We start from the raw sequence: 13,843 nt of genomic DNA on the forward strand, positions 1-13,843 counted from the left end.
ACTGCTATCAGTAATCAAAGAACAGTCATTTCAGCATTTCAGTACACTTCAGTTTGTATGTGAGCAATTGAATTTGATGACAATGAACAGATGTGAGTATTCTGCAGAACTGTTGGTATTTTCTTCATTATTTTACAACAGCTCTCCAAAGGGTTACAGATTGTTAAGGGAAAAGAATTTTCTGATACTGCCAATTTACTCCACAGTCAAAAGGATTTTCTTGTCAAAAACTTTCGGGCCTGATTCTGAACAAAAACCCTGTAATTTCCTAGTATATATCAAAAACAGATTTAAAACACTTGAGGCAGTTGATACAAAGGTAATGCTAATAGTGGATGAAATTCACATAAAGCCATATTTTGATTACAAATGTGGAAATGTTGTTGGGCCAGCATTTGATACTATTGAAGCTGCAACAAGTGCATGTGTCTTTATGATTAGCAGTGTCATGTCAAAATTTAGGGATGTTGTACACATCATTCCAGCAAAATGTATGAAAGCTGAAGTTCTCCATACCATTTTGAAGAAAGTTATTGTTGGTTTGGAGGCGATAGGTTTCCAGGTTATATGTGTCATAACTAACAACAATGCCATTAATGGTAAGGATTTATCACAGTTTGCCAAGCCACCAAAATTATCAATAGTATATCCACACCCAGTAGATAGTAGTAGACCACTCTTTTTCATGTTTGATTCTGTTCACTTACTCAAATGCATCAAAAAGATGTAGAGAAAACTATGAGGTATCCTGAATTTTCATCAGATGGAGTTTATTATGAAAATCACAAAACTCAGTTGGCTCCTTTCAAAACTTTGCAAAAACTATACACCTATGAAGCAGAATATTTACTGAAACATTCATTTAAACTATCAGTAAAAGCACTCTCTCCATCAATTCTGGAAAGGCAAAATGTAAAATTGGCCATGCAGATTTTCTACTGTTGCAGATTACATAAAGATTATTCACTCATGGTGGACAATAGTGAATGTGCAGGCACCCAATAAGGGTGATAGAACAAAAAATATTTATTCTACTCCATTAACTACTGCCACTGATGATGAAAAACTGAAATTCCTTAACAACTTTGGAAATTGGTTGGAAGCATGGGAAAGAATGGAGTATATATGTGGAAAACTCACACGTGAAAGTTTCACAGCTCTAAAGCACACTACTCATGCCATTACAGAAATAGCTAGTTACTGTACATCAGAGCTAAATATGAGGTATATACTTACTGCCAAATTTCAAAGTAATAAATTAGAATCTAGATTTGGTCAGTATAGGCAACTTTCAGGTGGTAATTACAACATTTCTATAAGACAGACATTCGAGTGTGAAAAAAAGATTCGAATAATGTCATTGTTGGAGAGGAATTTGACAATTAATGACAAGAAAATTGTACTAGGGATTTCCAGACTAATTGGGAAGGACTGGAAAATATATCGCATTTAGATGAGGTCGATCGGTTCGACATAACTTTAACAAAGGAAGATTTTGAAAAATGCTGGAATATCTTGCCAGTAATAGTTTATGTAGCAGACTATTGTTGCTATGCAGTTTTCAAAAAAATGAACTGTGATTGTTGCAAGGGCATGCTAACTTGCAACACTGGAAATGATGTGCATGAAAATTACAAGTATATTGATGTTATTAGCAGAGGCTTCCTGATGTACCCAAATCCTGTAGTCACAAATATTGTTATGTACAGTTACATTGTTATTGATAAAATGATCCAGAATGAGTCTTTTCATAAAATTGCTAATCAGAGAGTTGTGGGGAGTGTCTTGACTTGCAACAAATTAGCTGATGATGAAGCACTACTTCCAATGAATTCATGTGATAATGGTCATAATTCAGAAAAAATAGAGAAAATGATAATATGGTCAGCAACTAATGTCCTTCTAAACAACTATTGCTCAAAACAAAACAATATCCTCTCTGAAAATAAGCTTATGAACCAGGGGAAAAAGAGAACACTGCAAACATTGACAGAGTCAAAAAATTAAAAAAACAAATATGTCAAATGCGTCAGGTAAAGAAAATACACAGTAAGATCAGGTGTGTGTTGGTAATTGTGAAAAAAACTGCATGTTAGTTCATTTAAAATTGCTAGAAATTTTTACTATTTTTGTTAATGGATTTTCTTTTATAATAAAATCGTGTTAGAATGATTCTGGTTATTTACTATGCCCAAACTAGACCACAGTAAGTTTAGCTGTTTAAGAAAGGGATGATTACACTAAGCAGCAAGGTGGCAGAAGAACGATTTTGTAGTAATAAAAATGATTTCAAAAAATCAGCTTCAAGAGGAGGGTAAACTGAAAAATAAAAAGTTGTAACGCACTAATTAAGATATGGAAAAGAAACAGAGAGAGGTTGTAGACGGTCAGTTGTCCTGTTAGCCTGAGGGCTTCGACCTAGTCGACCTACTCCGCTGATGTAAACCCCCCACTGACCAGGCCTTCTCCTCTAGATGGCCTCGATTCATCTTGGCAACCTCGAAAACTATGGATTAGACACTAACATCTGTTGTTTTCGGTTATTTTCACGTCACCCCCTTCCCTATTGGGGCTCAACTTCGACTTGAAGAGAACCAGAAGTGTCACTATTGTTCTCAGTGACCTTGAAAAATGTGGATTAGACAATACCATCTGTTGTTTTCGGTTATTTTTACATCACTGCCCTTCCCATCACCTTCCTTATTGGGATTGAACTTGGAATAGAAGGGCATTGGCAATGTCACTATTCATCTCATTGACCTCGAAAATTATAGGTTAGACACTAATATCTATAATTTTCCGTTATTTTTACTGTTCATTTCTTTCCCAACTGCACTCCCCACACCGCTGCCTTTGGTGCCAATGATGCCATACCCCCAAGATGCTATGTATACAAAATTTGGTTGAAATTGCTCAATGCATGTCGAGGTGTATGTGGCACATACACAAACAAAGTTTTAGGTACAGTTATATTTAGGATCCAAATTCTTTTATAACTTTTGCGGCTCAGTTGGTAGTGCTCTTGCCTTCGAGCGAAAGACCTGGGTTCGATCTTGATGTGTCCGATATATATACAGTTTGGGTAAAAATGATTGACGCGTCTTATAGATCCTACTGCGTGCACGCAGTACCTCGGAATACTTATTCACTACAATGCTGTGATGTGCTTGATTGATGTTTTTAAGGGTTCTAATACTTGGTATGACCCCCACGCTTCTTTTTAACTGCTTGAAGTCGTCCTGGAACACTCTTGGCTAAGTTTTCAAGGATGGTTTCGGGAAAGTTCTCCCAAATGTCTCTGACCTCTCTCTCTATTTTCTCGAGACTGGAGGTGTCGCGGTCCCTTAATTGTGATTTGATGATGCCCCACAAGTTCTCAATGGGATTCAGATCGGGGCTATTGCCAGGCCAGTCACCAAGAAAAGGGATTTTACAGAATTTAAGGAGATCTGTGACTATTTTTGCTCTATGACAAGGGGCACCGTCCTGCATGAACACCTTTGCATTACATTTGACCATTGACAGTACCAAATATTCCATTAACAGCTCAGAGTAGTTGTACTGGTTCAGCTCAGAGTAGTTGTACTGGTTCATAGTAACATTCTTGGGCAGTGTTACCAACGCCCCTTTGCCATGGTATGAAAAGCAACCCCAGAACATCAAAGAATCAGGGTACTTCGTGGTCGTATTCACGTACTTCTCCCGGTAAGGGTCACTACTACGGCATCGGTAAACCTTCCTTGAAGGGCCTGAGGACACTCTGAATGTGACTTCGTCACTATAAAGGATCCTTTTAAAGTGTTGGAGGGTTAAATTCTTCAACATACGCCTAGCATATGAAAGGCGATTCTTAATGTGATGCCTTGTTAGGAGCGGTTTTTTCTTGGCAGCAAGACAACGGTAGCCCAAGCCGTCCTATATGTACTTTCTTAGGGTTCTGGCACAGATCTGACTGAAGTTTTCCTATTTTGCTCCTTCAGCTGTTTAGAGGAAGCCCTTGGATTCTTCTCAATAGCAATTTGAAGAAATCTGAGGTCTCTGTTCGTTAGTTTCCTCTTTCTCCCTGTTGATGTTCCAACCTGGGGTTGGGCCCTCTCGCCCCCATCCTTGAACTTTTTAATCCAGTGCTGGGCAGTTCTGACTGTCACACCGACACTAGCAGCATTTTCGGAGGTTGACACTTTTTGCTTGTATAAAGCAACTACCTGAGCAACCTGTGTTTCAGTAATGTGCTTATTACCCGGCATAATCCAGCACTAAAAACACACTGCAAAAAACCACAGGTAACTATGCGTGGAAACAGGTTTCACAAAGTAATGTTACTAGGCAACAGAGGCCTCCCACCCACGCAACATCAAGGGTAGGGGGGACGGGTGTTTGTGAGAGGGAAAATGAAGGGTACGTGATTGCCAGACGTATGTTTATGACATTTAATTCGGCCAATCCTGGAGTCGAGAACGTTGCTGCCCTTTTTGGCAAAAATAATTGACGGCGTCAATCATTTTTACCCAAACTGTATATATATATATATATATATATATATATATATATATATATATATATATAGCATCAAACGTATATATAATCAAGGTGAAAACTATTATTATTCACCTTCATGGTGACTTTTGCGGTACAGCATTTGGAGGAATATTTCACGGAGGCGCCAATTTAATGCTTGCAAATTTGACCGTATTAGTAAACATATTGATTATGATGTCGGAAGCAATATCTTCACTAATATGGTCAAATCTGCAAGCGTTAACTTGGCGCCTACACGAAATATTCCTCCAAATACTGTACCGCGAACATCACCGTAGAGGTGAATAAGAGTCGTCCTGGCTTTGATTATATAAACTTGTACTTTTGATGCTATAGTATTCCATGCTAAATTCTACTCTCTTCTGACAAAGCTAAAGCTATTACCCTAATCTGCAACGATTAACAGGAAGTGAAATGCTTAGTGGCTCAGGAATATAGAAATAGCGAGTTAGATGTGGAAAGTGACTTTCAGCAGCAATACTTGCAAAGTTCGTCTGAAATCGATGTAAGAGTTTGAGATCTTTACAGCATGAAACTTATAAACCTGGTCAAATCCTTATTTGAGCTGTCTGATGGCATCACGTGAGTAACAGTGCGTTGTGTCGGATCTCTTTGAAATTGAATTGATATTGGTAAAAACAGATATTAACGAATTAGCATGATGAATCTGTTGTTTAGCACATGCGCTTTTAATATATTTATTGAAATAAATTTGTAATGCAAACACAGAGATAATGGTACAAATAACAAATTATCCACTACGTTAAAGATAACTGAAATCAGAGCTCTTTCTCCCTTTTGTATGGAAAGAACTTTGAAGTTGCATGAGCGCGCAAGCAAGTCTCTACAAAAAGGGAACCAAATAAAACTCCTGGTATAGGGAAACATAAAAAGTATTTACAAATATAAATCAGCACATAATGCAAGCATATGTCAGGGGAAACTGTTACATAAATTTCCATTTATCATTGTGGAGTACAAGGAATTGCATGAGGCAAATTGTAAAATGAAGCGAAATTTATACCCTTGATGAAATTAAATGAACTTACACCATACATTGAAGCAAATTCACACACACACACACACACACATATATATATATATATATATATATATATATATATATATATATATATATATATATATATATATATATATGTGTGTGTGTGTGTGTGTGTGTGCGTGTGACTTTGCTTAAATTTACGGTATAACTGAGTTTAATTTCATGCTAAGAAACAATATTCTCTTTATGCTTTGCCGCTTGTGGTAATTACATAATTATATACAAGGCATTGTAGTTACATATATATATATATATATATATATATATATATATATATATGTATATATGTATATATATACATATATATATATATATATATATATATATATATATATCTATATATATATATATACATATATATATATATATATATATATATATGGATATATATATATTATAATATATATATATACATATATTATATATATATATATATATATATATATATATATATATAGTATATATATATATATATATATATATATATACGTATCAGTAGCTGTACCCGTGCGAAGGACGGGCTAACAAAGTCGAAAAAAAAGAGGGATCATTACTCCCTTAGAAATAGCCATCGAATTTCGGATTTTGACTAGAACATTTAAGACGGGGGGAGGGGGGAGGGGGGGATGGAATGTATGGAAAAATTTTGTAGCCCTAGTTGTAAACTCTGAAAGTTATAAAAAATAAGGGGGTATGACAAAGGAGGTTATGACCCCCCTCAGGAATGGCCCACGGTGTTCGGATTTTAACTAAAACCTTCCTGGGCGGGTGAGGTATCTATGTTGAAAAAATGAGGGGATATGCATAAGTGGGATCATGAATCCATAGAAACGGCCCTTGAATTGTGGATTTTGAGTAGACCCTTCCTGGTGGAGGGGGGTTTATGGTAAAAATTTGGTAGCCCTAGCTTCAACTCTAAAAGTTGTAAAAAATGAGGGGATATGAGAAAGGGGGTTATGACACCCTCAGAAACGGCCCTTGAAATTCGGATTTTGACTAAAACCTTTCCGGGGGTGAGGGGAGTCTATGGTAAATGTTTGGTAGCCCTAGCTTTCATACTCTGACTGTGCATAACGAACAAACAAAAGTGCCTTATATATAAGTATGTAATATATATGTATATATATATATATATATATATATATATATATATATATATATATATATAGAGAGAGAGAGAGAGAGAGAGAGAGAGAGAGAGAGAGAGAGAGAGAGAGAGAGAGAGACAATTGTACTTGTGGGGGCCTCAGTGAAGCAGTATTCAAACAAAAAATTACCTTTGCGTCCTTCTCGAGACTGTCCAAAGCAGAAAAAAGGGGAATATTTATGTGTCAAGCAAAAATAAAGCGAATGGAAACTATAATGAATTGTGACGGATCCGTTTCAATATCTGAATGGAGTTCAAGATTTCCCAGACAGAATTTTACAGCCTTTTTCTTTCATTAGCATCTGAACAACGATACCAGGAATTCTGAAATTTGGGAGAATACCAATCATATAACCCAAGCCACATGCACGAGAAAACGGACCAATGCCTGTCTGACAATCTTGATATAAATGCTATACTGAGCTGTTAAACGGCAATTTTTTCTTTGATAAGCAAGGGATTTATAATGAATTTACGTGACATTTATGAAACAGTCCGCAGTTTAGTAAAACTAGCCTGTATCTCATAAAGGGATCTACGCTTTGCACAGACAATTCTTTTGAACTCGTTATAAATTTACAAAAATTGAAAAGGCTTTCTGTTGATAACCACCAAGTATGTTATATTCTTGTCATACTCAGTTGCCTGACGAAGGGTGACAGTTATATGTGCCATAATTATTTTACCAAGAAATCACAACGTTTGTTTAAATTTGAAGATATAAGATATTATGTTTTGGCTGTTTGATGGTCAAATTTCTCTTGTAATTATGATGGATAAGTTAACGAGAAGAGATAAATAGTCCAGTGATATTTTATGAAAAGATTTTTCGTGATGGAAAGGGTACCTGTAATACAGAATGATTAATCTAACAACAAGGACATTTAAAATGAAGCGCACTTGAAATTTGCCTTATGCTGACTTTGATGAAGGTATAGAATAAAAGACAGAGAAAGAAAAAAACAATAGAATTGTTGAAAAGAAGAAAAGTCATGAAAACTGTGTGAGCAATAACGGAGAATTGTAAGAAATGGAGTTAATCTGTTTAACGACGTAATTGCTGAAATGCCGAGACCATTAGTGAAATTTACGACGCAGATTTATTACAATTACTTCAGAATGTTGTCCTAACAATCTTAATAAAAATACTAAAGGATATACTAACTGTAACTACAGTTCATTTCCTTTATTTCTGAGAAATGTGGCTTCGTATCATATTCCTCAATGCCCTGCGTTTACACCGCACACACACACACACATACACAGATATATATATATATATATATATATATATATATATATATATATATATATATATATATATATATGTGTGTGTGTGTGTGTGTGTGTGTATAAAATATCCATTTTGCTCTTATTAGGCTTCAGTAAGACGGGATGGTTTAGATTTCAGATCCTTTGATTTACCATGTACAAGCATTCGAAGACATACAGCCTTCTTCTTCTGGTTCATGAAAAAGAAGACTGTGTGTTTTCGAAAGCTTGTACTTAGTAAATTAAAGAACCTAGAATTTAATACCTGGATAAAAAGGACGGTCACCACAGTAATACCGGGATAAAATGGACAGACAGCAAAGTATTACCTAGATAAAAGGGACAGTCACAACTGGAGTATGTTTCTAGTATCAACAATGTAGCTCATTACCGTCGGACAGCCAATTTAATTGACCATTTTTATGAAAATATTAACCAGGTACCGGAAACTCTTTAATACAAGTAGATTAACATTGTAAAAGCCAATGAAAATTAAAACGCAATCTACTTTATAAATGGGGCAAAAATACGGAAAGATTTTAGATAAAAATAGAACACTTCAGGGATGATGACCACTCCAGAAAAAAGTTCAAAAACACAGAGTGATATTGTATACTTACATTTCCGGCTAAGGTTGACTTAATTTTAGCAGAGTGCAATTTCAAAATATGAAGGTTAGCAAAAAACTGAACAAATTCCTTTTTGACCAGTCTCCTCGAAACACTCTATAATAAGACCTCGTTAGGAATGACATACCCAGGTGTTCAACCCACCTCGATCAGGCTGATCTGATGGTTCTGCCCGAGTAAATGGCATCATTGCCATGGCATTGCCACTTACAGACAAGATGACCGAAAGCTTGTTATCGAGTCTTTGCCTTTGCAAGGAAAAAATATCTTTATGTCCAAGAGGAAATTGGCATAGGACATCGTTATGCTCAATTGCCTCATGTTTTTTCTGTGAATACGTGTGAACGTTAGTGGTATATAAATAGCTTTTATCATGTTCTAGGTTATTTTTGGCTGTTCAGTGATAAATCATTTGGAAAGCTGTTTCCGGATACAGATGTTACTTTGGCAGAATCATCAGAACTCCGGAAGCAATTTTGATCAAAAGAGCAATTGCTTAATATTCCAAGAACATGCGTACGTATCCTATCAGATGCAATGAAGTATATTCGTAATGAAATAGCATTGCGACTTCAGTTAACAAATATGGCCCTTGCGAACTCCCCAAAAATAAAAACCGCACGAGAATGCTATTACATCCAAGTGATGCTTGAAGTACTTACACAACTGCAGATTGACGACTCACATGCGAAATTTCATCGCATGCAATATTGCATGACGAGGCTTATCCTAATAGTGGGTTCTAATCACGATCTCGTAAGAACTCCGTGTTCTTTGATTTGCTACGAGTTTCATACCAGTATTTTACGTTGCTCTCCAAAATTACCGTCTTTGTTACAAAAATACGTCTAATCAAATGGGGGTTTTGCCTGAATTACTGCATGAAACTAGTTTGTTGAATCTTATAACTAGTTTGAATTCTACAGCGCTGCGGATTAAGTCTATCCTCACGAGAAATATGGAGACTCGATAGCGGTTTCTAAAACATTTTTTTTATTTAAAGGATTTTTTTTTCTCTCGTAAGAATTCTGATCTTACTGTAATTTTTGTCCGAATTATTACACGAGTCTTATGGCTACTTAATTATCCGTACATTACTTTTATCGTAAAACATTTCATCTCAAAATCTCTTTGTATTCTCTAAACGATACTTTATATATATTTTTATACTGATCCCAGCAAAACTGAAAATAAAATCTGCAGACCAGCTGTTAAAATGTTTTCCACTTAACTCGATTTTTTTTTTATTTCAATTGAAGGGATGTACGGTGCATTAGTAAAAATAACCACTGATTATATGATTTTTCCACTTCGTTCTATCAATTCAAAACCACCAAAAAACGAGATTTGGTGTTTGTCCTGACCAGTTGTGACGTTACTTGTACGTCATTTGCTTAGAAGTATAATCGAAATCTGTCAGGGCCATGAGGGTACATATCTGGAGATGCTATATATCTGTGTACCCGTACTACGTACTTCGGTGGTCTTCCACCAGGGCAGAACTGCAGAGCCTTGCGGCCATCTTGAAAGGTCTGGTAACAACGCAAATTCAAGAGGGGCTTAGTGCCTATGCTTAGTGCGATTGTGATTTTTTTTAAAATCGAGAATGTTTTATGAAAAAGTGTTAAGTGTTTAGTGAATGTTTAGGGTTTAGTGAATGTTTAGTGAGTAAATGTTTAGTTGTAAGTGTTTAGCAAATGTTCCGTGAGTTTTAAGTGTTTAGTGAATGTTTAGTAAGTTTAGTGAATGTTTATAAGTGTACAGTGAATATTTAGTGAGTCTGTGGTTTAGTGAATGTTTGGTGAGTAAGTGTTTAGTGAAAGTTTAGTGTGCAAGTATTCGTGCATATTTTGTGAGCAATCAGGGTTTAGTGAATGTCAGTGTCTAGTGAATGTCAGTGTCTAGCAAATGTTGCAAGTGTGTGTTTAATGAGTGATTAGTGAATGTTCAATAATTGTTTAATGTTTGATGAGTGTTTATGGATTTAATGAGAATTTAGGATTTAGTGATTATCTAGTGTTTAATAAAAGTTCAGGGTTTAGTGTACTGTGACTACTTAGTGAATGTTTGTTGAATACTTAGTAAAGGGAGTGCTTATGAATGTTTAGGATATAGTGAGTATTCAATGAATGTTAAATGAGTTTTTAGTGTTTTGAGTGCCTAGTGAGAGTTGAGTATTCAGTGAGGGTTTAGTGTTATTGAGTATGAGTATGAGTGTGAGATGCTGAGTGAGTGTTTAGTGACTGTAGGCAAAACTCAACCTTCCTTAACCTAACCTTGACCACATGTGAAAGCCTGAAGAAAGAATACGTAATCGGTCTTACCTTACTGAAGTCATAGTCCCAATGTGGTCGCCCTATCTATTATCTTGAAAGCTGTCCTATGCCATTTTGTTTGTTTGTTTGTATGGTGTTTTTTTCGACCAGTAAAGACGAATAATTTCTAAAAGTTGCTTAAACTAATTTTTGACAAAAACCTGTGGGAATTCGCCTAGACTTATATAAATATATGAGTCTAGGTCTAGGCTCACTCATGGCGGCGGTGGCTTCGTTGCTTAGGCAACCGATTTGAATTATCATGCCAAATCCAGTATTTCCTCGAAAGTTCCAAACATACGTTTTGGAAAAATGAAACAGGTGACTCTTTAACCTTTTAAGCATACTATGTCGTTTTCATACACCATGCAAGATATACATCTCTCTTAGCGGTCATCGTTTTCAAAACAATGGATTATCTGAGCCACTCGCCGTTTTTTTTCCTTCAGTGCTTTTTCTTTAAACTGTCGATATCCACATTTAAAAGCCTTGAAATAAAAACAAAATAATCACTTGTCATACTTCTGTGCTTGAATATGTCGTTACCTCAAATTATATCCTTTTTGTGCCAAAAAAAAACAGACAAGAAATGCAGAACAGTCACTTGTATCTTCGACCAACCACAAGTTTAAAGAGACTGCCGCCAGCGGCCCAGCCTACAATTACAGTTTCAACACTCCTTAATGTATTCCTCCGCTTTCCACTGATCTTCGCTTACTGCACAGAATTACTACAAACGATTCAGATAGTTAAGTTGTGTAACAGGTGTAGTACATCCGTGATTATTCGATTATTTTCATGGCGTTTTAAGGTTAACGCAGAACGACATGAAGTCGTAAGTGAACAAGGTGTTTTACCAGGGAACTAGATTCAGCCGCGGGTGTGGCGCCCGTTGTTTGAGCAACCAACCTGGATAATTCCTCCAAAACCGACATTCTCTCAGTACTTTCGCAAACTAAGAAGTATAACATTGTAGCGAAGGGGAAAAGCTTGAGTTGCTATTTTCTATAATTTTATGTCTCTTCATATGTCAACAGTAAGGTATATCTCGTGACAGATTTTTTTAAGACAGAAAAACCAAGTCACCGGAGTTCAAGACATATGCTATTTTCTCTTGAAATTTTGCACGCTCACGACTTCAAAGGGCTTGAAATTAAAAAGAAATAATCAATGGCGACTCTTCTAGGCTTAAATTTCCATCTTGTCAGATCAAATGACTTTCTTTCGATAACAAATAAAATAAAATAAAATAAACGCTGGCATATTCTCGCACGACTCCAAAATTCAGCATTGCGCAAAAAATCCCACTGTCTTTTTACGGGTTTATTGTGTTCAGAAATATTACTTTTATTATAATAATGACCTATGTACTCGGTCATTTATATATATATATATATATATATATATATATATATATATATATATATATATATATATATATATATATGTATATATATATATATATATATATATATATATATATATATATATATATATTTGTGTGTGTGTGTTTGTGTGTGTGTATGTGTTTATAAAAGTTTTTTACGCCGAATCATGAAACAGCACTTCATGATGGGTTGAGTAAGGCACCTCATAATGTGCTTAAGTGGACAGGGCACCTCATGATTTGTTTAAGTGGTCAGGGCACATCATGATGTAGTAGTAAGGTGGACAAGACGTCCTGTGGCAGGTTGGGCCTAAGGTGATTACCAACATTGCTCAGACAGCTTACAAAATATCACAATAAAACCACATTGAAGTATCCTAGGCAGTTACGGCTATAATTAGCATATTCTAAAAAACAAAGATTTGTGCACGAGTGTCCACGAAGAGGAATGACATCCAATTATAAATTCCTTCATTTACATCATCATAAGCATTACCTCATTAGCGACAGAAGCGAAAACAGCCAGGCGTGTTGGAGCACGTCCACGTGCCTGTTGAAGGTATTGTTGGGATAGCATAACTTTATGCACGTGCGTGCTCTCACGAACAAGAACCAAATCTCTGAAGTATTGAATGTGAAAAGGAGGGGAGAGAGAGAGAGAGAGGAAGGAGAGATTGCTACTTGCATTAACGTTTACAGCATAGGGTAGATTGTGAGAAAGAGAGAGAACTAAACTAATACTGCAAATATCAGTTAGACTAAGGGTAGCACTCTCTCTCTCTCTCTCTCAGTTTGGCATTCACAGTATTAGTTTAGCTCTCTCTCTCTCTCTCTCTCTCTCTCTCTCTCTCTCTCTCTCTCTCTCATCTCAATCTAAACTGATAATGTAAAAGCCAATTAGACGAAGTGCAGCTCATCCTCTCTCTCTCTCTCTCTCTCTCTCTCTCTCTCTCTCTCTCAAGCACTGGGACATTTATGACGATGAAAAGAGGGAGTTGGAGTGGTTGAACAGCAGAAAATGAAAGAGATGACATACAAGGATATACAATTAGAACTGAGAAAAAACGCCACAGTTGTACTTAAAAGTCATAATTAGAGATTAAACAGTAAGATTTTAAAAAAGTAAGCAGAAATGGAGGTCAAGTAAAAGGCTAGGCTCCCGTCCCAGAAAATTAAATATCAGAACAATACTTTATATTCAAGATACATGCGGATGCAAATTTAAATCAATTGAAATTAAAATAGTATCAAAAGTTGCATTTATTTTCTGACGTAACTTTGAATTTGTAATTTATAGCAAATTGCAAACTGTGGTGGTATTGTACAGTTACCGGTTTAGAAAAAAAAAACACCCCATCATTAATATACTAAAAACTATTATAATTCCATTACGTTTTGAAGCGAACACGGCGTTCGGCCATTGCCAACGAATTTCCATTGCCCTGCAAAACTGGCTTTCCGAATAATTTCATCATTGTCAATAATGAATTT

General features: G+C 35.9%; 1 long non-coding RNA gene across 1 annotated transcript in view; it reads right to left on the minus strand.

Annotated features, from left to right (window-relative positions):
• The window catches only part of LOC135217470 (uncharacterized), a 130,302-nt gene extending 118,726 nt beyond the window's left edge, over positions 1 to 11,576 (minus strand). The window contains exon 1 of the long non-coding RNA XR_010315139.1: positions 10,975 to 11,576. This is a non-coding gene — a long non-coding RNA (uncharacterized LOC135217470). The remainder of the gene's footprint in view (positions 1 to 10,974) is intronic.
• Between the last annotated feature and the right edge of the window lie 2,267 nt (positions 11,577 to 13,843).

The sequence above is a fragment of the Macrobrachium nipponense genome, chromosome 7 (assembly GCF_015104395.2).
Source record: "Macrobrachium nipponense isolate FS-2020 chromosome 7, ASM1510439v2, whole genome shotgun sequence".
Taxonomy (NCBI): Eukaryota; Metazoa; Arthropoda; class Malacostraca; order Decapoda; family Palaemonidae; genus Macrobrachium; species Macrobrachium nipponense.